The 24,609-nt window shown below is 41.3% G+C and overlaps 1 protein-coding gene across 2 annotated transcripts in view; it reads right to left on the bottom strand.

Annotated features, from left to right (window-relative positions):
• The window catches only part of KCNAB1 (potassium voltage-gated channel subfamily A regulatory beta subunit 1), a 508,411-nt gene that overhangs the window by 428,713 nt on the left and 55,089 nt on the right, over nucleotides 1-24,609 (bottom strand). Inside the window, exon 2 of one of the 2 annotated variants that reach the window (XM_079921204.1) lies at nucleotides 9,852-9,928. The gene's annotated coding sequence lies outside the window, so the exon portion shown is untranslated. Of the gene's footprint in view, nucleotides 1-1,793; nucleotides 1,968-9,851; nucleotides 9,929-24,609 lie in introns of those variants that run through there. The other variant, XM_079921205.1, reaches the window with a different exon arrangement.

Genomic DNA, 24,609 nt, shown 5'->3' with positions numbered 1-24,609 from the left:
GGCTGTTAGCCAATCCAAGCCAAGGATGAGGGAACAACAAATCATACCACGTGGACTCTCCCACATTTAGGTAAAAGCTGTTTAATATTAGTATCCAGGGTAGTCTTAGAACTGTGACCACCAAGCCGTGAGCCACCTGAAACAACTATCAAAGGGCCACAGGACAGCTGCTACCAAGCACCAGATCTGTCCCACCTGAGTCTGGGGGCTCGGGAACCTGTAACACCAGTGGCTGCAGTCTCTCCAGCTCCTCTCCCTGCCCTCCATCCCTTGAGTCATTGAAGAGCTCTGGCAACATGGTATCCATAGCAACAGACTCCTGAAGGTGTAGACTCTGGGGACAGTCTCCCCAGATTGATATTGTTGGGGATGTGTCAACACGGGGCTCTGCGGTGGAACTGGGGAGGGGAGTCTATGCTCATTCAGCTGAGCGGGCTTCACACTGCCCTTGGCTTGCCTTTCTCAGGAGGCAGGGCTGTTTTGTTTAAGAGCTCTGCTCTGGGCTTCCCTGGTGGCGCAGTGGTTGAGAGTCCGCCTGCCGATGCAGGGGACACGAGTTCGTGCCCCGGTCTGGGAAGATCCCACATGCCGCGGAGCGGCTGGGCCTGTGAGCCATGGCCGCTGAGCCTGCGCGTCCGGAGCCTGTGCTCTGCAGTGGGAGAGGCCACAACAGGGAGAGGCCCGCGTACCGCAAAAAAAAAAAAAAAAAAAAAAAAAAAAAGAGCTCTGCTCTGGAGTCAGACTACCTGGATTTGAATCCTAACTCCATCACCCACCTGCTCTGTGATCTTAGGCAAATCACTTAACCCCACCGTGCTTTAGTTTCCTCATCTAATAAAAACAACAACAAAAACCAGAAGTAATTTTATATGTGTGGCATTTTTTAAATACAGCCCTCAAAATTCTTTGACATTCCTTTCATTGAGAGGTGGGGTCTGTTTTCCCTTCCCCTGAGTCTGAGTGGGCTTCTGACTGCTTTTGTTACCGAACACAAGTCCCTGTGCCCGAGGCACAGTGAGGCCAAGCAATACCAAAAGGTCGAGTTTGGAGCAGAGAAAGGTTTATTGCAGGGCCCTGCAAGGAAATGTGTGGCTCATGCCTTAAAAACCCCAAATCCCAAAAGCTTTCAGCAAAGCCCTTGTATAGGAAAGGCAAGGGAGGGGTGCAATTAGTTGCAAAATTCTTGCTGTCAGACACTTTGTTCTTGAGGTCAGGTCACGACGTTCCCGGAAACCTCCACCAAAATGTTACTCTCTGTTCTGACAAGAAAGGGCAAGGCCCCAAGGCTCAACTTTCGCCCTCTGAGGTCCAGGCCCTGGCTATGAGGAGGGGGTCCCTGCGGGGGCCGGTTACCCTGCCCCGGAGCCCAGCACCCAGTCTGGCTCCTCCCACCAGTGCCCAGGTCCAGCTGAGGAGGCAGACCTCAGCTGGCAACGCCCTCAGGACCAGGTCCACAGACCCTGCCCAGCTGTCGTCACTGAGGGAGCCAGGTGCCCAGGGCCCAGCCGGCCCTAAGGCTCCTCAGGCCGCCCAAATAGGGGACGGGGTACCAGGTCCCGTGGACTGCAACCCAGGGTGACAGCCACTGCCATTAGGTCGCGGAGACAGGGATCGGGGAGACGTTAGCGGCTGCCTCCAGGCCTGGGCCCGGCCAGTGGGCAGCACTGGCGAGGGCTCTGGAGCTCTGCAGGACACAGCCCTCAGCCTGTCCCTGGCCGCCCCCACCCCCCACCCCGCTCACCGGCCAGCCCGAGGCCAGATAACCTAGGGGAGAAGTTCCATCCACCTCTCACCTCACTCTCCCGCCGCGAGGACTACTGTCCCGCCGCCGACCATTAGCAGAGCGCAACCTCTAACCACCGAACTAAGGGTCTCGCGAGATGATGGTCGTGCGCTAACGGCCGCTCGCCTGCCTAACCCTCTTACGCTTTCATCAGTAAAATACGGTAAAAGAGACGCTATATGACTTCCACGGCTACCTCGGAAAGGCCATATGGCTTTCATCCATCACTCTTGGAACGTTCATTCTGGAGGAAGCGAGCTACCATTTAAGGAACCTGACTACCTTGAGAGCGTCATGGTGGAGAGTCTCATGTAGGTGCTCTCATCAGTAGCCCCAGACAAGTTGCCAGACAATGTCCAACGTCAACCACCAACTCTGGGAACAAGCCAGCTTGGGTATTCGGGCTCAGTCAATCCTTCAGATGACTACTCCCAGCCAACATCTGATTGCAACTGTATGCGATATCCCAAGTGAGAACGGCACAAGTCCCGCCCAAGTTCCTAACCCACAGCACTGTGAGCTAAATAAAAGTTGCTTTCTTACTGCTAATAAAGTCTGGATCATCATTATTATATACACCCTTATTATAAATCTTTAACAAAATGTTATAAAATACTTAGAACAATGTCTAGCATATATTAACATTTAATAAGTATTAATATTTATTCTCCAGGTTAGATTCTACCGCAGCACTAGAATTCAAACTTTCTGCTTATGTTTCCCTTTTAAATTTTTGAAAAAATAAGCATCAACTTAAACATTTTTAAATATGAAACATTTGTCATCATAAACTTAGTCACAAAGGATGCCACATCCAGCATATTATAAGTATTGCTATTTTAAAAATGATATTGTTACATCACTATCTTAAATGTATCCAGTGGAATTTAAATCCTAGAACTATTTGATATCTATCGTCATCCATATTAAAAATTCATGAACATGCTCTTCTTTAGCAGTTGGAAATTTTACATTCTTCCTTTTTCTTTCTGAACTTGTTTTTCCAGTCTCTTCCTCACCCAGAATTTTTTTTTTTTTGCTGCCTCAGTCTCTTTTTTAAAATTTTTTTATATAGCAGGTTCTTATTAGTTATCTATTTTATACACATTAGTGTATATATGTCAATCCCAATCTCCCAATTCATCCCACCACCACCACCACCCCCAGATTTCCCCCGTTGGTGTCCATACGTTTGTTCTCTACATCTGTGTCTCAATTTCTGCCCTGCAAACTGGTTCATCTGTACCATTTTTCTATATTGCACATATATGTGTTAATATACGATATTTGTTTTTCTCTTTCTGACTTACTTCACTCTGTATGACAGTCTCTAGGTCCATCCATGTCTCTACAAATGACTCAATTTTTTTCCTTTTTATGCTTGAGTAATATTCCATTGTATATATGTACCACATCATCTTTATCCATTCGTCTGTCAATGGGCATTAAGGTTGCTTCCATGACCTGGCTATTGTAAAGAGTGCTGCAATGAACATTGGGGTGCATGTGTCTTTCTGAATTATGGTTTTCTCTGGGTATATGCCCAGTAGTGGGATTGCTGGGTCATATGGTAACTCTATTTTTAGTTTCTTAAGGAACCTCCATACTGTTCTTCATAGTGGCTGTATCAATTTACATTCCCACCAACAGTGCAAGAGGGTTCCCTTTTCTCCACACCCTCTCCAGCATTTGTTGTTTGTAGATTTTCTGATGCCCATTCTAACCAGTGTGAGGTGATACCTCATTGTAGTTTTGATTTGCATTTCTCTAATAATTAGTGATGTTGAGCATTCTTTCATGTGTTTCTTGGCAATCTGTATATCTTCTTTGGAGAAATGTCTATTTAGGTCTTCTGACCATTTTTGGATTGCATTGTTTGTTTTCTTAATATTGAGCTGCATGAGCTGTTTATATATTTTGGAGATTAATCCTTTGTCCATTGATTCATTTGCAAATATTTTCTCCCATTCTGAGGGTTGTCTTTTCATCTTGTTTATAGTTTCCTTTGCTGTGCAAAAGCTTTTAAGTCTCATTAGGTCCCATTTGTTTATTTTTGTTTTTATTTCCATTACTCTAGGAGGTGGGTGAAAAAAGATCATGCTGTGATTTATGTCAAAGAGTGTCTTCCTGTGTTTTCCTCTAAGAGTTGTATAGTGTCTGGTCTTACATTTATGTCTTTAATCCATTTTGAGTTTATTTTTGTGTGTGGTGTTTGGACATGTTCTAATTTCATTCTTTTACATGTAGCTGTCCAGTTTTCCCAGCACCACTTATTGAGGAGACTGGCTTTTCTCCATTGTATATTCTTGCCTCCTTTGTCATAGATTAGTTGACCATAGGTGTGTGGGTTTATCTCTGGGCTTTCTATCCTGTTCCATTGATCTATATTTCTGTTTTTGTGCCAGTACCATATTGTCTTGATTACTGTAGCTTTGTAGTATAGTGTGAAGTCAGGGAGTCTGATTCCTCCATCTCCGTTTTCTTCCTTCAAGATTGCTTTGACTATTTGGGATCTTTTGTGTCTTCATACAAATTTTAAGATTTTTTGTTCTAGTTCTATAAAAAATGCCACTGGTAATTTAATAGGGATTGCATTGAATCTGTAGATTGCTTTGGGTAGTATAATCATTTTCACAATGTTGATTCTTCCAATCCCAGAACATGGTATATCTCTTCATCCGTTTGTGTCATCTTTGATTTCTTTCATCAGTGTCTTATAGTTTTCTGAGTACAGGTCTTTTACCTCCTTAGTTAAGTTTATTCCTAGGTATTTTATTCTTTTTGTTGCAGTGGATAATGGGATTGTTTCCTTAATTTCTCTTTCTGATCTTTCATTGTTAGTGTATAGGAATGCAAGAGATTTATGTGCATTAATTTTGTATCCTGCAACTTTACCAGATTCATTGATTACCTCTAGTAGTTTTCTGGTGGCATCTTTAGGATTTTTAAAATCCTAAAGATTTAGGATTTAGAAAATCCTAAATATCATGTCATCTGCAAAAAGTGACAGGTTTACTTCTTCTTTTCCAATTTGTATTCCTTTTATTTCTTTTTCTTCTCTGATCGCCATGACTAGGACTTCAAAACTATGTTGAATAATAGTGGTGAGAGTGGACATCCTTGTCTTTTTCCTGATCTTAGAGGAAATGCTTTCATTTTTTCACCATTGAGAATGATGTTTGCTGTGAGTTTGTTGTATATAGCCTTTATTATGTTCAGGTAAGTTCCCTCTATGCCTACTTTCTGGAGAGTTTTTATTATAAATGGGTGTTGAATTTTGTCAAAAACTTTTTCTGCATCTATTGAGATGATCATATGGTTTTTCTTCTTCAATTTGTTAATATGGTGTATCACATTGATTGATTTGTATATATTGAAGAATCCTTACATCCCTGGGATAAATCCCACTTGATCATGGTGTATGATCCTTTTAATGAGTTGTTGGATTCTGTTTGCTAGTATTTTGTTGAGGGTTTCTGCATTTATATTCATCAGTGATATTGGTCTGTAATTTTCTTTTTTTGTAGTATCTTTGTCTGGTTTTGGTATCAGGGTGATGGTGGCCTTGTAGAATGAGTTTGGGAGTGTTCCTTCCTCTGCAATTTTTTGGAAGAGTTTGAGAAGGATGGATGTTACCGCTTCTCTAAATGTTTGATAGAATTTACCTGTGAAGCCATCTGGACATGGACTTTTGTTTGTTGGAAGATTTTTAATCACAGTTTCAATTTTGTTACTTGTCATTGGTCTGTTCATATTTTCTGTTTCTGCCTGCTTCAGTCTTGGAAGGTTATACCTTTCTAAGAATTTGTCCATTTCTTCCTGGTTGTCCATTTTATTGGCATAAAGTTGCTTGTAGTAGTCTCTTATGATGCTTTGTATTTCTGTGGTGTCCAGTGTAACTTCTCCTTTTTCATTTCTAATTTTATTGATTTGAGTCCTCTCCCTCTTTTTCTTGATGAGTCTGGCTAAAAGTTTATCAATTTTGTTTACTTCTCAAAGAACAAGTTTTTAGTTTTATTGATCTTTGCTATTGTTTTCTTTGTGTCTATTTCATTTATTTCTGCTCTGATCTTTATTATTTCTTTCCTTCTACTAAACTTGGGTTTTCTTTGTTCTTCTTTCTCTAGTTCCTTTAGGTGTAAGGTTAGATTGTCTATTTGAGATTTTTCTTATTTCTTGAGGTAGGATTGTATTGCTATAAACTTCCCTCTTAGAACTGCTTTTGCTGCATCCTATAGGTTTTGGATCATTGTGTTTTTATTGTCATTTGTCTCTAGGTATTTTCTGATTTCCTCTTTGATTTCTTCAGTGATCTCTTGGTTATTTAGTAATGTATTGTTTAGCCTCCACGTGTTTGTGTTTTTTTCCCTGTAATTTATTTCTAATCTCATAGGGTTGCAGTCGGAAAAGATTCTTGATATGAGTTCTATTTTCTTAAATTTACTGAGACTTGATTTGTGACCCAAGATGTAATCTATCCTGGGGAATGTTCCATGTGCACTTGAGAAGAAAGTGTAATCTGCTGTTTTCAGATGGAATGTCCTATAAATATCAATTAAATCTATCTGGTCTATTGTGTCATTTAAAGCTTCTGTTTCCTTATTAATTTTCTGTCTGGATTATCTGTCCATTAGTGTAAGTGAGGTGTTAAAGTCCCCCACTATTACTGTGTTACTGTCGATTTCCTCTTTTATAGCTGTTAGCAGTTGCCTTATGTATTGAGGTGCTCCTATGTTGGGTGCCTATAAATTGTTATATCTTCTTCTTGGATTGATCCCTTGATCATTATGTAGTGACCTTCCTTGTCTCTTGTAACATTCTTTATTTTAAAGTCTATTTTATCTGATACTAGTATTGCTACTCCAGCTTTCTTTTGATTTCCATTTCCATGGAATATCTTTTTCCATCCCCTCACTTTCAGTCTGTATGTGTCCCTAGGTCTGAAGTGGGTCTCTGGTAGACAGCATAAATATGGGTCTTGTTTTTGTATCCATTCAGCAAGCCTGTGTCTTTTGGTTGGAGCATTTAATCCATTCAAATTAAGGTAATTATCAATATGTATGTTCCTATTACCATTTTCTTAATTGTTTGGGTTTGTTTTTGTAGGTCCTTTTCTTCTCTTATGTTTCCCACTTAGAGAAGTTCCTTTAGCATTTGTTGTAGAGCTGGTTTGGTAGTGCTGAATTCTCTTAGCTTTTGCATGTCTGTAAAGCTTTTGATTTCTCTGTCAAATCTGAATGAGATCCTTGCCAGGTAGAGTAATCTTGGTTGTAGGTTCTTCCCTTTCATCACTTTAAATATATCGTGCCACTCCCTTCTGGCCTGTAGAGTTTCTGCTAAGAAATCAGCTGTTAACTTTATGGGAATTCCCTTGTATGTTATTTGTCGTTTTTCCCTTGTTGCTTTTAATAATTTTCCTTTGTCTTTGATTTTTGTCAATTTGATTACTATGTTTCTTGGCGTGTTTCTCCTTAGGTTTGTTTATTCCTCACCTAGAATTTTATTCTGATATAAAATACTTGTATGCGGGAAAATATTTTACAGATGTCCCTATCAAATAATTCCCTGCAACAAATATATGGACATAAATTAAAATGTTAAATTTTTATATTCTGTGTCCATAAGACTAAGTATTATAAAATATCTTAGGGGTTGAGTTATTGTGACAATTATTATTGGACATAATTGGTCAAAACTAGATTTTCTAAATTTTGATAAGTTACTGCTTAACATAAAAAATAAAGTTTTGTTGAAAATGTATATTTTAATGACATGGATAGGGTTGGGATTTTTTTTTTTTCTGAATTAGGTCATGTATCCATAGAGTAATAGTATTTATTGGTAGAATGAGACAAGATTCAGTATCAAGTCTATTCCCTTTTTTTTTTTTTTTCTACTTTTAAAGATATATGTTCTGGGAGACCTTGTTCATATAGATAAATAAATGGAAATTGAAGACTTTTTACTATAGTAAAATTATTCATTCTTTAAATGTCTTCTCAGATAAATATATAAAAATCACAATGTTGTATCATTTTTAAATTATGTATTAATATCTATCCCCTGAAAACCCTGAAATGGGGAGTTTTAGAAGGCAGTGGGAAAGGAGTGATATGATCAGGTTTATGTATTAAAAGCACCTTTCTGGCTACTCTGCTAGAACAGACTGTAGCAGGTCAAGGGAAGCAGAAGAGAGGGCAGTTTGGAGACTGCTGCAATAATCTAGGAGAGACGACCAGGGGTAAACAATGGAGGTTAAAAAAAAACTGTTCAGACTGCATGCATATTTTGGAGGTGAAAAGGACAGAATTTCCTGGTGGACTGTTACCAGGAAAGCAAAATAAAAGAATGAGAGGAGTCAAGAATGGCCCAAAGGATTTTGACCTGAGCCATTTGCTGAGACTGGGAAGATGCAGGAGCCTCAAGTTTGCTGGGTGGGAGTGTGTGTAATTAGAGGGTTGCTTTGTGTTTACTCACATATTCCATTTTTGATGCTCTGAGGATTCATGTTTCCATCCATTATCATTTCCTACAGTCTGAAGAACTTCATTCAATATTTCTTATAGATCTATTAGCAACAAATTCTCTTTTATCTAAAACTAACTGTATTTTACCTTCATTCTTTAAGGGTATTTTCTCTGGGTTCTTCTTCTTCCATAACTTTCAAGATGTTTTTTCATCTTGTCTTCTGACCTCCACATTTTCTGATGAGAAATCAGTGATGTCAAGTTATTTTTCCTCGTTTGCAGTGGGTTGAGTTCTCGCTGGATGTTTTCAATATTTTCTATTTATCTTTGGTTCTGAACAGTTTGGCCCTGATATGCTCAGGTTTTCTTTGTATTTATACTGCTTGGAATTTGCTGAGCTTCTTGAATCTGTAAATTTTTGTCTTTCACCAAATATGGAGAAACTTTGGCCATTATTTTTATAGTCTCTTCTCCTCTGGGACTCCAATAACACCTGTATTAGATCTTTTGATACAGTTCCTCATGTTTGTGAGGCTCTGTTCATTGTTTTTCATTCTTATTTTTCTCTTCTTTAGATTGGATCATTTTATTGATCTCTCTTCAAGCTCATTTTGTCTATATTCTGATGTTAAGTATATCCAGTAGCTTTTTAATTTCAGATTGTGTATTATTCAGTTCTAGAATTTTCATTTGGTTGTTTTCTATAGTTTTATTACTCTGATGAGATTTCTTATCTTTCCATTCACTGCAAGCATATTTTCCTTTACCTCACTGAGCAGTATTATAATAGCTGATTTAAAATCGTTATCTGGTCTTTCTCTCACTAATCATTTCAAAGTTTTATCCAGTCTACATAACTGACAGATAAATTTCTCTTAAAAACAAACAAACAAATGGAAGTGGGGGAAGAGAAACATGTTTAAATTATATCTCTATCTTGCCCCAAATCGTTCAACGTTTCCGTTATACCAGAGGATAATGTTGAAATTCATCAAACTGATTTTATTTACTTATTTATTTTTTGGCCACGGCTTGCAGCTTGTGGACGTGGGATCTTAGTTCCCCAACCAGGGATTGAACCCAGGCCCTCAGCAGTGACAGCCCAGAGTCCTAACTACTGGACCACCAGGGAACTCCCCATCAAACTGATTTTAAAGGCAAATCATTATCTGTCTCCAGTCTAGGTTTTCAGTTTCATACCAGCTGCCTCTCTCCACAAAAAATGTGTTCTAATTCGACTGCTTTACTCCTGGTTTGCTCACTGGTCCCCTGAAGTACCTACTGTTTCCGGCCACCTCATTTTTATCACCCCTTCCCCTTTCTTCCCATTAGTAATGCTTTCTACCTACCCACTTTCTTATTTCCTCATTGAAATCCCAGGCTGTCATAGGCCTCCTCTGACTCCTATAGCCTGAAAAGAGCATTTCCTTCACTGCTCATTTCATCCCTATTGTCTGAACTAATTAGGGTACCTTGTTCACACATGCCTTTGTGACAACTTCTTTACTGCTGTCTTGGACTATTTTGCTCTCTCTGATGTATGTCCTGCCCCCTTTCACCTACTCTTAGCCTCTCTCCTCTGTACCTCCTTTCACACACACCTTCAGCGTCCTATCCACTGTATCTTTCTCTTTCATCACCAACATAGTTCTTGAAGGCCAATGACAAGGTCAGGAACCTGAAAAAGAAAGGTTTTGTTTTGCTTTATTTCTAGAAACTTGTATTTAAATAGTAAGAGTGAAAGCATAGAGCATAAGTTCATGATATGGGGAAGGATATTTGACTACATAAGAATTATTTTCCTTCTCTGCTTTCTCTCAGGACAAAAAGAAACTTGAGGCAGGATGAGAGAATAGGAGTGGAGTTATTAGAACTGAGATGCCACTGGGAGCTGTCTACTACTCTGTATCAAAGAAGGCATCTGAGCGGGAGGAAAGCAATGGCTGAGGGAGGCATTTAGCCATGTGGGCCTGAGGGGGCAGGGCTCCCTGGGTCCCGCATACCAAGGTGACTGTAGAATGTACTGTGAAACTAGGACAGGTTTGAGAGTGAAGAGAGTGCTATTAATAACAATTACATGGAAACAACAGGCGAAACCTGGCAGTGTCCACCCTAACCCTCAGCATCACATGGAACAGCATCCACTGTTTCTGTAGCAGTGGTCCTTCCCATCAAAAGACATCCAGAAATGCTGAGGGAAGCCAGCAGTGATGAAAGCTCGGTCAAGATAAAGGAATTTGCAAAGTGGCCTGATGTGAGGAAAGGAAGTCTTACCCCAGGGGGCCGAGCGGCCCTGAAGTACAGGCCTGTCAGGGTCGAGGATTGCACTGAGACCAGACAGTCTTCCTATGGTCAAGACAATATATAAGTCCCCCTAGAAACTTAGATCACCCAAAAAAGAAAGGAGGCAAGGAGACAATCTGAAACTGACTGAATTTAACATTCAGAAGTGACTGTTGATCTTGATTTGGCAGAATTTTTGTTCAGTTCTCAATGGAAATGAAGGTTTTGTAAGCTAGACACTGAGGAATGTTGATGTTTTTGTATTCCTGACTGCCATGTCTGTGTAAAATTTAAAACTCTTTCAATTCTCGTCCTAAGACTGTTGATATTTTTATAGTTTCAGTGTCCCCCTGCATCATCCGAACTTGGTGGAACTTAGTGGAACCCATCAGGCCATTCCCAGGTAAGTGAATCACACGTATATCTGCCACAGGCAGGATTGCATATATAGGCTATGATGGGTAGAGTTTAGAGGGAAGAGCATGAGGATACTAACCTTCAAGTTTCAGCAGGAAGAAGTTTGAACCAGAGCCTTTTCCAAATGAGGGTCACTACTTTCAGTCAGAATAACAACAATATTTATCACAATGGCTAATACCCATGCGGTTAGAGATTCGAAGCACTTTCACATGTATTCACATTTCATTCTCCATTTTTAGATGAGGAAATGCAGGTCCAGAGAGGTTGTGTGACTTGCTTGACTTTAACCAGCTTTCAGGGACTCAAAGCCAGATATTGTGTTTCATAAATTTCCTTAAATTGCCAGTTTAAGGACTAGCACCCAGAGACATGGAGAAGAGTCCTTTATACCACCAATAATCTGGATTCTATCCAGGAGCAAACTCTCTATGCACTGAATATTTCTTAAGAGGTCACTTCCTGTCACTCTCAGTTTATGATATTAATAAACAGCATATGGGTTCTTTGCTCCACTAAAGCCTTGGATTTTTTTCTTTACCTGCCTGTTGTAAGGTTGGTTTCTTCTTTCCTGTTAATTTGCTAACCATGGATTGCTATTGGTCATCTTTATTATCTTTTAAATGCTTAACACTGTGTAGTGAGTCACTTTGTATTCCTACAGCATTTTTGCTGCTTTAATAGGCTACACATTTCTTTTAGAATATCATTGTTGAAAGAAAATGCAGTTCCTCTTGATAGATTTTAGAACATTGCTATTTATAAAGCATGGAGCAACCCTCTCTGAAAATATTTAAGTGTTTGGTAAACAAAGAAAACACCCTGAAGCCATCAGTGCTATGTGTGCTGAAAGCTATGCTATCTCTGCAATCACTGCTTTAGGGAAACATCAGAAAAAACCACTCTTGGTATGAAGAAAAGGGAACCCTCCTACACTGTTGGTAGGAATGTAAATTGGTACAACCACTTTGGAAAACAGTATGGAGGTTCCTAAAAAACTAAAAATAGATCCTGCAGTATTACAGTATGATCCTGCAATCCCACTCCTGGGCATATATCTGAAGAAAACTCTAATTCGAAAAGATACATGCTCCCCAGCGTTCACAGCAGCACGATTTACAATAGCCAAGACATGGAAGCAACCTGACTGTCCATCAACAGATAAATGGATGAAGAAGATGTGGTACATATATATATAATGGAATATTACTCAACCATAAAAAAGAATGAAATAATGCCATCTGCAGCAACATGGATGGACCTAGAGATGATCATACTAAGTGAAGTAAGTCAGAAGGAGAAAGACAAATACCATATGATATCACTTGTATGTGGAATCTAAAGTATGACACAAATGAACTAATTTACAAAACAGAAACAGACTCACAGACATAGAAAAAAACTTACGGTTACCAAAGGGGAAAGAGATGGGGAGGGATAAATTAGGAGTTTGGGATTAGCAGATACACACTACTGTACGTAAAACAGACAAACAGTAAGGTCCTACTGTATAGCACAGGGAACTACATTCAATATCTTGTAATAAACCATAATGGAATAAAATATGAAAAAGAACATATGTGTTTACACACACACACAAAACAGAATCACATTGAGATACACCAGAAACTAACACAACATTATAAATCAACTATACTTGAATTAAAAAATGCTTAACAGGAAAAAACGACTCTCCTCTATGAGGCTTTATAGCCTCTTACAGAATCTAGAGACTTAGAAATCATCTACATTTTCTCCATCTTCTCCCCTTTGAAGGAGAAGAGGGGTCCCAAAAAGGAAAAGTAGAGAGTGTACAAAATGGGAGGTAATTATTTTCTTATTTTTTAAGGTAGACAAGTTCTGATGATAAGTGCCACTTAAATTCATGGCCTCGAACCTGAGGCAGGCCCTATTCCTAGGCAACAACCAGGATCAATGAGATTTTGTGATATTACAGGAAACATCTGGGATGTCAGACCAACAACAATCCTGTCCCAACCTTTGCCCTTTATTGCTATAATTGACTCAAACTTCTTCCTTTAAAACTTGAAAGACCACTTGTTAATAGACTTAGAAAGTACTTCCAGTTCATAAAAACTATTTTGGGGTCCAATACCTAAATCTACTCCTCCCTTGTTGGAGTATTGATGCGGTGATGATTTTGATCAAGTTCCTATTTAGGTCCCAGTCCTACAGGCTGACGCCATTTCAATCACTTACAATAAAAATAACAAACCTGGGCTCTTAGCATGCAGTTCAGTATGAAGTCAAATATTTCTTCAGCCCCACATTGGAAAAGCAAGTAATGGCCCACACTTCTGATGTATTGTTCCCACCTTTTGTAGGCTGATACTGCCTCACTACCTGGTAGAAAAAGTGACTCCATTTCCCACCCATTCTTCATCCTCAGGAATACCATTTTCTGTAAGATTAAACTCACTAAAATATTTTGAAGAAGGCTCTCACTGATATCTTCCATGTGATGATCACATTTCCTCAAGTTAAGAGGAGCCTCATTAATAAAATCCACAAACATTATGAGTGAGAACGTGACTGGCAACAGTAAAACAAGACATGTATTTAAGGAAGTGGTTGTCTAATGAAAAGAGAGTCTGAGAGATCACTTAAATCTGGAGAAGCAGAAGTAGTTTAATGAGATTTCACATCAGACAGAGGTTGGCAACCCAGGCTCTGCTGTGAATGAGCTGTGTGACCTGGGAAATTTGATTAACTTCTCTGAGTCCCAGTGTCCCCCTTGGCACAAGAAGGAAGTACAGATTACAATTTCTATGAGAATTATAGATAATGAGTAGAAAGTATAGTGCTCAATAAAACTGTAGACATTATTATGATAACATCTTATCATTTATTATTACTTTATTTACATTTTAACACCTAGAGTGTTTTATAAATGTGTCAGTAAAGGATGGTGTGATCCTCTAAACAGATATGCTGCCCATCTGGGGCTAGAGAGGCCATGTGTCATCCCAGAAAACAGGAGATGAGGATATGGAGATTGCAGACAATCTTTTTCAGAAGATTGCAGTGACGTGGGGGAGAGAACATGATGGTAGCTAAGGAGATGTAGGTGTTGAGGGGGAGTTTTAAAGATGGGACAGGCTCGAGCAAATTTGATTGCTGTAAGGAAGGGAGAATCCAGTATGAGGGACAGGCTGAAGATCCTAGAAAGAAAAGATGACAGACAGAGCAAGGTCCCCAGTAGATGGGGTCAGGGAGTCCAGAGCACAAGTAGATATATTGGTTTCAGGCAGGGGCTGGACAATCTGTTAGTACCACAGGAGAAATGGTGGGAAGAGGGTGGATACAGATGCAGGAGGGTTTAGAGTTAATGGAAGGAAATTGAGGAGGCTGCCTTCTGGTGGTCTCTGTCCTCTCTGTGATGTAATAATGAAGGGGTCACTTCCCTTATGGGGATGAAGGAGTCATTGGCGAGGCCATGTGTTTGAGGAGAGGATGTGCTCAGGTACTTTGCAAGAGGAAACAGATGGCACACTCCAAAGAGTTTAACTAAAGATAATTAACAAGGGGCTGAGTCAAATAGATATGGACTGGGTTAAGGGAACAAATAAGGGAGGATGAGGTACCCAGGAACTAGCAACAGTGGGCAGGAAGAGGGAAGGGAGCCCTTGAGTGCTGGAGCCACGAAAGGGGAATCGCTCAACACAGACATTAGTCAGAGGGACTCGGCCCTTGCCAGGCCCATGGGGAGACAGGGAGGAAGCACAGAAACAGAAAACCCAACCTCTCTGTCCTCTTGGCCTCTGATTCGTCTGTGGGCGCCTCCCTTGACCAAACCCAACAGGAAGCTAGAGGGCAAGAAACCAGATGATGTCATCTGTAGAGTTCAGACAGTCAGGGCACAGAAAAGACATGGGGGAGAATTGATCCACAGGAGAAACAGCAAATAACCAGCAAGTGGAGAATGTTTGAAATGGCCAGTGTGGAAGATGGATGAGGAGTTGCCTAGGGATGGGGCCTGACTGAGGTGGGAGGCCATGAATTTCAGTGGCACTTGTGAGTGCTGGCCTGTGGTTGTCCCTGGAGTGCTCAGCAGTCGAGGTGTAAGCATGGAGAAATGGGATGGTTTGGTTGACCCAAAGCTGGGTTTTTTCAGGCAGGTGGGATGGAAGCCCAATGGGGGGTTGAGGAGACTGGCACTGAAAAGACATGTGATGGATAATGATATGTAAGATCTGTGAACAAGACACTGAAAAGAAGAAGCTGCTGATAGAAAAAAAAAAAAAAAGGTCAAGTTCTTGCAGGCCAGGCCCATTGGTTCACTGCTGTTTCTCTGTGGTCTCTGAAGGGTCAGGGCTCAGTGGACAGGAGGCTGAGATCAATACAAGGATTTAGTTCTGCTTGCTGGGCCTCCTGCCGTGGGTATCTCTTGGGTTGTGATTGTTAGTTTTTGCCTGGCATGTCTTTTTTTGTTGGTAAATGGCAACTCCTCTATTCCATGTAGATATCATTGGACTATAAATCACAAGGCCTACATCACATTGGTGGCCACATCATCCAGGCCTTTGTATTTTGAGCACTGTGGTATGTCATTTACAAGCTATAATGAACAAAATCCAATCAGAGCCCTTCCACAGGATTTGGTATGTGGACACGGTGGGAGAGAGGATCTCTTCCCGTTGAATTGTAAACCTAAGTCTTCCAGGGTCCACCTTGGCCACACAGGCCATCCAGCCCCCTGTGGTCATTCCACCTTTCACCTTGGAGCTGATTCAATTCAGTGTTGGAGCAGCTTGTGAGTGAATGATAACATCATCAAGAATCACAGAATCATAGATTCTTCTGGTCCCTGGCCAAGCCCCTTAATTTTACAGATGAGTAAACTGATACCAGGGGGGCCTAAGAGACCTGCCTATGATTACCTAATTATAAAGCAGTGGGGGAGGTAAGTGAAAAGATCCAGTATTTATTGAAATGTACTGAGTGAGTGCTAACCACATGCCACACTGTGGGCTTTATATACATTCCTTCGTCCTTCAAATCATCCTGCAACATTGGTTTATCACCAGCATTTTCCAGATGAGGACACTGAGGGTTACAGATTTTCAATAACTTGCCAGGGACAAGTTAATGGCTGGGCTGGAATCCATGCTTTGGTCTCTCTGCCCCAAAGCTTCCCAGTCTTTAAACTCCACAGCGCCAGCCCCCTATTGCAAAGATAGAATGAAATTTTGAGGAGTTATAATATAGCTTTAAGTTGAAAACTTCTCAAATTGATACTACTGGCTGGGATACACAGGAAGTTGGCCTTTTCCATGATCTCTCCACCATAAAATATTTCTAGTTGTGACCTTTGGGGAAAATCTTAGCATACATGATGTCCTTAAACAGTGAAATGTGTTACAAAAACACCAGGCTTCCAAATAGCTTCTTCCATTATTATGATGGGATAGAAAGAAGGGAGAAAATAGAAGACGCTTTCACTGTCAAAAAATGTAGCTGACTTCTGCCAAAGCAGTTATTCCTGGAATGTCTAATTATTAAACCAGAGGCTGTTATTGAAAAGTCAAGCATTTGATTCTCTTCATTCCAGCAAGAAGCCCTTAGGAAGCTTAGTTTAGCAACAGAGGGGGAAAAAATCCTTCTTCTTAGAACTGTGCAAAATTCAGTTTTATTTGAAAGAAAATCCTGCCATCTCCTTGGCAAGAGCTGCATAGCATGCACAGTAAATAAAATAGGATGACTCAGAAGAGTCCCGAATTCCTCCTGGGGCCTCTAGGCCTTCTCTTGGGCCTGGGCCTGCCCTAACTCGGCATTGAAGGGCATGCCAGGCACAGGGTACAAATCTACAGGTATAGGGCTTACTGTTCCTCTGGCTCTGACGACTCTAGGTTCTTAAATCTTCACATTTTTATTATTAGTAGTACAGTTAACATTTACTGAGTACTAATCACATGCTGTGCATTACGCTAAGACCTTGCCAAGCATTTTCCCATTTAAATGCCCCAACAACTCTATAAAGTAGGAAGCACTATTATCTCCATTTTGTAAATGAGGAAATTGAGGCCTGAAAAGGTTAAGTAACTTGCTTGAGAGAAAACCTGTGTTTTGTGCCTCTTGGTGAATCAGAGTGAATCCCTGTCCTTAGGCTCCTCGGCAGAGAAGAGAAGGGAAGGAAAGGAAGCCAAGCTTTCTAGCATCTACTTTGTGTCCAACACCAGGCTAGGTAGGCACTTTACATCTCTTGTCTCTCTCTTCCTCTTGATAAGCCTGGTTTATGTAAACAACCCTATTTTCTATAAGAGCTAACTAGCCAGTAGATGGTTGAGTGATGATTTGACACAGATCACCTATTCTAGAGATCCGTTTCTACATACACCATGTATGTGTAGATGATTGAAATCCTGGCTGCGATACTTTAGCTGTAGGATCTCGAGCAAACCCCTGAGTCCTAGAAAAGAGGAATAATAATCCCTCCTTAAGTAAATAGAATGACAACTAAGAGAACGTATGGGAATCCTTACTGCATTCCGCTTTCCCACACACACACCTCCCTCCCCTGGTTTCTGCATCACCACCTCGTTGACACCTCTCAGTTCCCTCCCTGCTCAGCAATGCTCCTTAGTGCCTTATATGTGCGGCAACTGTACTTGAGCCCCAGGAGGCCTCCACATTATCTGAACCCACATCTTGGGGTGGACCTGGTCCTCACCTGTTATTTAGTAAATGTTGACTGTTGAAGATCCCCTGCTGTTTTCAGTCACAGGGACTAGAGATGTCTTTGCAAAGTCCCAAAACCCTTCAGGGATCATTTGGCCTGCTGGTCCCCTTTGGGTGACTTTAGTCTCTTTTACTTCAGAAACCCTGGCCACAAACTCAGCCCCTTCTTTAAAATCCAAACTCCCAAAGCAATGCTGCCTTTCAAATATCCATTATCATTTTCCTTTGAAGAGCTACTTCCTCCAGCAAATATTGATTCGATTTTTTAAAACCCTATTTTCACCAAACATTTGAGAAAATATGGAAAAGAAGGCACACTCATACCCACCCCCATGGCATTTAACCACAGTAAGAATTGGATAGTCCTAGAGCTGCAGAGTCACCCTTCTGGTCCTCAAGCCAAGTACTTGGCCTATCATGTATCATGTTTGTGTGAGCCTCACAGATGAGAAACCCATTGCTCTGACTGAGCATTGACCAACAGTGCAGGTCAGCCGGGAAAGGCATTTACAGAGGTCGTTCCACAGGGCAATGCCTGAGTCAGTTTCATTGTGTGTATCTAGTATTGGAATGAGGAAATTTAGACCTGTATTGCTCTTGAGCTAGGCATTTTACCAATACCACAGGATGTAAGAACAAAAGTTCTCAAAGGACTAAAAAGAATAGAACACAGATCACTCATAAGGCACAGTTTCTTGCTAGTGCAGTGGTTTATGACCAGAAGCATCAACAACATCATCTGGAAACTTGTTAGAAATTCACATTCTCAAGCCTCAGAATCAGCATGTCAGCACCATTCTGATAAGTCACCTACAAGAGAAATGTTCTGCTAGCCAAGAGAAGCTATCTGCTTGCCAGGATGCTTTTCTAGAACCTGGACCCTGCCACAGAGTCCTGGAACAACCCTATAGTCATGAGTCCTGAAGCTCCTGGACATCTGGTCAACCCTACACACAGAGGTGAAGAGTCAGAGAGCACCCTGAAGGAGAGAAAGGGAGACCAGGGCCTATGCTGGACCTGGTACAGAGTCAGAGCACCTTTGCTCAGATGGCACTAAGGGCCCTAGCTGGAACTAACACTGGAGAGGTACTTAGAAAAATTTGAGGAAGGTATTTCAAAGCATAGGAGCCCTGCAGTCTATGGGGGCCAGGGGAGAGGAGCAGTGGATGGCACAGGGGGCTTCACTTGCCCCGGGTCTAAGTACGATAATGCTGTTGGTTTCTGTCTGCACAGCCTGCTCCCACTTGTTGATTAGAACCAGACTCTACTGCTCCTGGGCCAGTCTTTGGTGCTTCCACAGAGCCCAGCAAACATTTTTCATGTAAGAAGAGCTCAGGAAAACTTGCTAATTGCTCCATACATAAATCCTGTGGTTGTTTCTAACTAAAGGAAAAAGCATATCAACTGTGGTCTGACCAAACCCCCCACCCAACCCCCGTGAGAAGCTTGTCTGAGTCACAGGGCAATCATAGCAAGTCAGTAGCACACCTGAGACCAGGAGAGTACTAATCAGGCCTTTCTGACTCTGAAAACCTGCTCTTTCCACTATACCATGTTGTTTTGGGGCCATCAGAAGTTATGGAAGCCTGAAGTTGGGAAGGTTAGGTCAGGTGGAACCCAAGCAGGGTTTGGGAGGAGTCAAAAATGTCTCTGGGGGCTTCCTTGGTGGCACAGTGGTTAAGAATCTGCCTGTTAATGCAGGGGACACGGGTTCGAGCCCTGGTCTGGGAGGATCCCACATGCTGCGGAGCAACTAGGCCCGTGAGCCACAACTACTGAGCCTGCGCGTCTGGAGCCTGTGCTCTGCCACAAGAGAGGCCGCGATAGTGAGAGGCCCACGCACCACGATGAACAGTGGTCCCCACTTGCCACAACTAGAGAAAGCCCTCGCACAGAAATGAAGACCCAACACAGCAAAAATAAATTAATTAATAAACTTCTACCCCCAACAACAACAACAACAAAAATCTTCCAGGCATTAAAAAAAAAAAAAAAGTCTCTGGTAAGGGTCTCTAAAATAAAGGGTCTACAACCAAACTATGGCTACAATGGTAGGTGTGCTCTCCTTTCCTGCAAACTATCCCTCATTTAGACTGCTTTGGTTTAAAACAAATTATTTGTCACTCCTACCGAAAGTGGAATCTAATTCCCTTCCCCTGTATATGGGCTGGCATTAGTGACTCATTTCTAATAACTTTAATATAGCAAAAGAGATACTTGCTGTCTTCTAAGGTAGGTTAGAAAAGGCATTATGGCTCCCCCCTGGCTCTTGCTCTCACACTCTCTCTCTCTCTTCCTCTCTCCATGCCTTGGGAGCCCTCTACCAACATACAAAGAATGTCTGGCTACCTTGAAGCCACCGTACTAGAGAGATTGCATAAAAACAGTGAGAGATGGCCACGGAGCTCCAGTTGTTCCATACCCCATCTGTTGGAGTCTTCCACTAGATATGCCAGTGGGGAGCTTTCCATGCCTCTGCCAAAGCTTACATCAAATGGATCAGAGTCAAGCTGCCCCAGCCAAGACCTTGCTAAGTTACAGGTTCATAAGCAAAATATTGTTGTTTTAAGCCACTAACTTTTGAACTGGTTTGTTTACACAGCGTTACATAACTAGAACACAGTGCAAACCAAAGGAAGTGAATGATACCCATGGAAAAGTAGAGGGTAACTGACAAATGTTAGCACTTAGAGGGATGGTTTTCAGCATCTATAAATGACATATTTTTGCCTCTTTATCCAGTAAAGGTTATAAGCAAGTGTACAAAATTTCTCCCTACCAGAGATATAAAGAAGCCAGTAAAATAGGGGAAGTGTTCTATTAGAGTTGCCCAGGGAATTTTATTCTAAATGAGATTTCCACATCCAGATGAAGATTACCATGGAATCAACTCAGCATTTTTTTCCAAGGACTTCTCTTTTGCTGATATTTTACAGATTTTCAGGTTGGAGGAAAATTTTACTTTGTAGTCTATTTATGGATATCCCTGTTGATGCTTTTTTGTTTGTCCTACTTAGAAAATTCATGGATTTTATACTCTGGGTATTCCCTGGCATTCCCAGAGCCCAGTCTGTTGTATCTCACGTGGCTTCTGCTCTCTACTCCACCTTGTCCTCTCTCTTTTAGAATCACTGGTTCTTAATTTTGTCCCCCTGGATGCTCGTAAATCATTCAACTGCCCTGCCCTGTTTCTTTTTTTTCAAGTCCTGTCTCAGTGTTGTGCCCATTCAAGCCCTCTAGGTCCCTGCCCTGGTCCAGTACCCTGGGCATCTGTACTTTTCTACCATCATCACTCTCCTGTCCCCAACTCCGTTCATTTCTTTCGTGGGTAATTATTATTATCTCCTAGCTAGTCTTATTGTTTTCCAGTACCTCTCATCTGAAATCCAGGCACTGTGTTGCTATCTGATACATCGTTCTAAAACAACAATCTCATCAAGTCACCAATGCCTCCAGAGTCAAGTCCAAGCTCACGATAGCACAAAGCCATTCACGACCTGGCCACTGGCCTCCTCTAAACCTTGTCACACACTCTTTCCTCTCTCCACAGCATTTTTCCCGATAATACAGACTGCGTATTGTTTCCTAAGTACACTATATTGTTTTAGTCTCCTTTGTGTTTAAAAATACTGCTCTCCCTCTTCCCTCTCTTTGCTACCCATCTCACTACACAACCAAAAAAGAAACTCCTGTTTATCCTCAAAAAGGCATCTCAGCTGTCCCCTGTTCTAGGCTGCCTTCCTTGACCCCTCCCTAAAGAGTTACTATCTCTGTTACCTTGCATGTGCTTCTATTGCTGCACATGACACAGAGAAAGAATCTAGGTATTTGCATGTCAGCCTCCCCTACTAGACTTTAAATTAAGCATCTTGGGAGAGCCTGTCCTATTTGTCACTGTGCCCCAGAGCCTAGCAGAGTCATCTTCACAATAGGGCTCAATAAATGCTTTTTTCAATTAAGAGAATAAAATGAACATCCATTCAGTGGTGGATTACCTGAATAACAGACCAACTGCCCTTAAGAAAAAAAACAGTCTCTGGCAGCTACCCAGGCAAACCTAAATTTACAAAGTTTATATCACAGTAACAAAGCTTAAACTAGATCAACAGCACTGTGGGAAGTGACTGAGCTGATTCACTCAGAGATGAGAGGATGGGGGCCAACCAAACGTAAACCATGTTGCGAGCAAGTTTTATATTAACAGCACATGTAATTCTGGTTGGAGTTAATAAGCGCTATGAACTGTAAAATGAACTGCCAAAATGTCATCTCTACCTTATCCTTAGCTCTGATCTGATCTTTTCTTTTTTTTTGGTCGAAATTAGGTATGTTCCAATTAGGTATATTAGGCATATTCTTAAATTTCAAATATTAATTTGTACTGTACTGTAGCAGAGATCAAATTCTTTAAGCTTCTCCATTAAAAAAACAAAAACAGGGCTGCCCTGGTGGCACAGTGGTTGAGAGTCCGCCTGCCGATGCAGGGGACACGGGTTCGTGCCCCTGTCCGGGAGGATCCCACATGCCGCGGAGCGGCTGGGCCCGTGAGCCATGGCCGCTGAGCCTGCGCGTCCGGAGCCTGTGCTCCGCAGCGGGAGAGGCCACAGCAGTGAGAGGCCCACGTACCGCAAAAAAAACACAAAAAACAAAAAACAAGGCTCTATTCTCTAAAATCTAAAACAAAGCAGTTTAAAGTAGGTTTCCTGGGAGACAGATGGCAGATAGCAGCAAAACTTCCTAGCACCACCAAAGCTGGTAAAAGGGATACCAGCGTGAGCAGGTACAGAGAAGAGGGAAGGAGCAGGAAGCAGAAAGGTGGGTCGTAAACCCTCAGGTGTTGGAATGCATACTGGACTGTCAGGACACCTGGGTTCCAGGAGGACCGCTCCACTCCCTGGCTTTGGGGTCTGGGACAAAGCACATTCCCTTGGAGCCTCAGGTTCCCTTTGGTTGAGGAAGGCGCTGTCCTAGACCATCTCGAGAGGTCCTCCCCAGCTCTGATTTTCTGCAGTCACTGGTATTAAAAGAGCTTTAAACAGTTTACTGCTCAAAGTATCAAATTTGATCTCACTACAGTACAGTAAAAACCAATGTATTGGGAATTTAAGAATATAACTAACATACCCAGTAGAACACACCTAATTTTGATCCATACTTGTTTATAGCAGGGAATAACCTTAGCTAAAGGTTAACTTTAGTCTTTCTAAATAAAAAGACTAATAAACTTTTCCATATGTTGCATCTAACTCTCCCCATCAGATGGTAAGTTTGGTACATGCTGCTGCCTGGCTCATCCAATGACCATTTAACATGCCTACCTCTCACTTGTACTCGCTGCCACTTCCCACCCTGGTGTATGGAGTTAAATACATCCATTCGTGTGCTGGTAAATGTTTAACAACTGGCTTGGGGAAGGGGACTTGATTTGTAGCATTTGCTGGTTTCTGTAGTGTAAATATTCCCACCACGGCAGAATTCAAGCTATTCCGAGTGGTATCAACTATACTGCAAATTTCCTGAAACTCTAACAGTAGGTCCTCATGAGCCGAGATATAGTTGTTTTACAATGTTGTGTTAGTTTCTACTGTACAGCGAAGTGAAGCAGCGTTCCCTGTGCTATACAGTGGTCTGATCTTTTCTTAGATTAACAGTTCTGAGTTTAATCTTCAAACATTAATAAAAATGGAAAGAAGTTGAATTCGATCCAAGAAAGAAATATCAAAATTACTACAAGTTAGAAAGTGAGTGATAAGAAAACATTAAAGGGCTTCCCTGGTGGTGCAGTGGTTGAGAGTCCGCCTGCCGATGCACGGGACACGGGTTTGTGCCCCGGTCCGGGAAGATCCCACATGCCGTGGAGTGGCTAGGCCCGTGAGCCATGGCCGCTGAGCCTGCGCGTCCGGAGCCTGTGCTCTGCAACGGGAGAGGCCACAACAGTGAGAGGCCCGCATACAGCAAAAAAAAAAAACAAAAAAAAAAGAAAACATTAAAGATATTCAAGAATCAATTTCACTTGTAGAAATTAACCCCAAGAAATTAACTACGAATTTGTACAAAATGTTTGCTACAATAAAGTTTGTAGGAAAAAAAAATTTAATTGTGAAAAAAATTGAAAACAACCTGCATGCTTAAAATAAGAGATCAGATAAATAATTAAACATCCATACATCTGATAGCCAAGATATGGAAATGTAAACATGTAATTATGTTCAGAAATATAATTATTGAAACAGTTAGATTACAGTATATGTATAGTAAAATTCAGTTTTATAAATTTACATATGTATAAAATATGTATGGAAAAAAGTCTGAAAGAAAATACAGCAAAATGTTGGCAGTAATCATCTCTGAGTTTGAATTATAGATTTTTTTAAATTTTGCTCATTTGTATTTTCTATGGTTTCTAAAATCACCATATGTTACGATATAACTTTTTAAATTAAGGTAAAATAATGGTAGAAATTTGTATGATTTAGAACCAGATATAATCAGGAAACCTTTATAAACTTGGTTTCCCAGAAGCATAAAATAAACACATGGGTAATTTAGACATAAGGCCAAAGGTAGGTTGGGATGAAGACGTGGAGATTCTACAGCACCAGATTGAGGAATTTGATCTTTATTCTATAAACAATATGGAGCACTGAATCTTTCTGGTTCAGAAGAGTGACTTGAACACAATTGTTTAGAAAAATATTTCATCGGCGGAATTGGGCTTGGTGGCTAACTGGATTAGATGGAAAGAGGGGAAAGCAGAATCCAATGTTTCCAACTATCAGGTTTGAAGTCTAAGACATGGGGCAGACAGTGATGGCTTGGGCAGGTCTAAAAAAAGAGAAGGAGGAATTTGGAAATGCAGAAGGAAGGTCATGAGTGAGCTGGACATGAGTTGTGCTCTATCAGTGGGGCAACAGCCACTGTCCACTCTTGGAAACTTGATGTGGATTCTTTTCAGAGGAA

Source organism: Stenella coeruleoalba (assembly GCF_951394435.1).
Source record: "Stenella coeruleoalba genome assembly, chromosome: 5".
Taxonomy (NCBI): domain Eukaryota; kingdom Metazoa; phylum Chordata; class Mammalia; order Artiodactyla; family Delphinidae; genus Stenella; species Stenella coeruleoalba.
The sequence above is the reverse complement of the archived record's forward strand: the minus strand, read 5'-3'. Positions and strand labels throughout refer to the sequence as shown.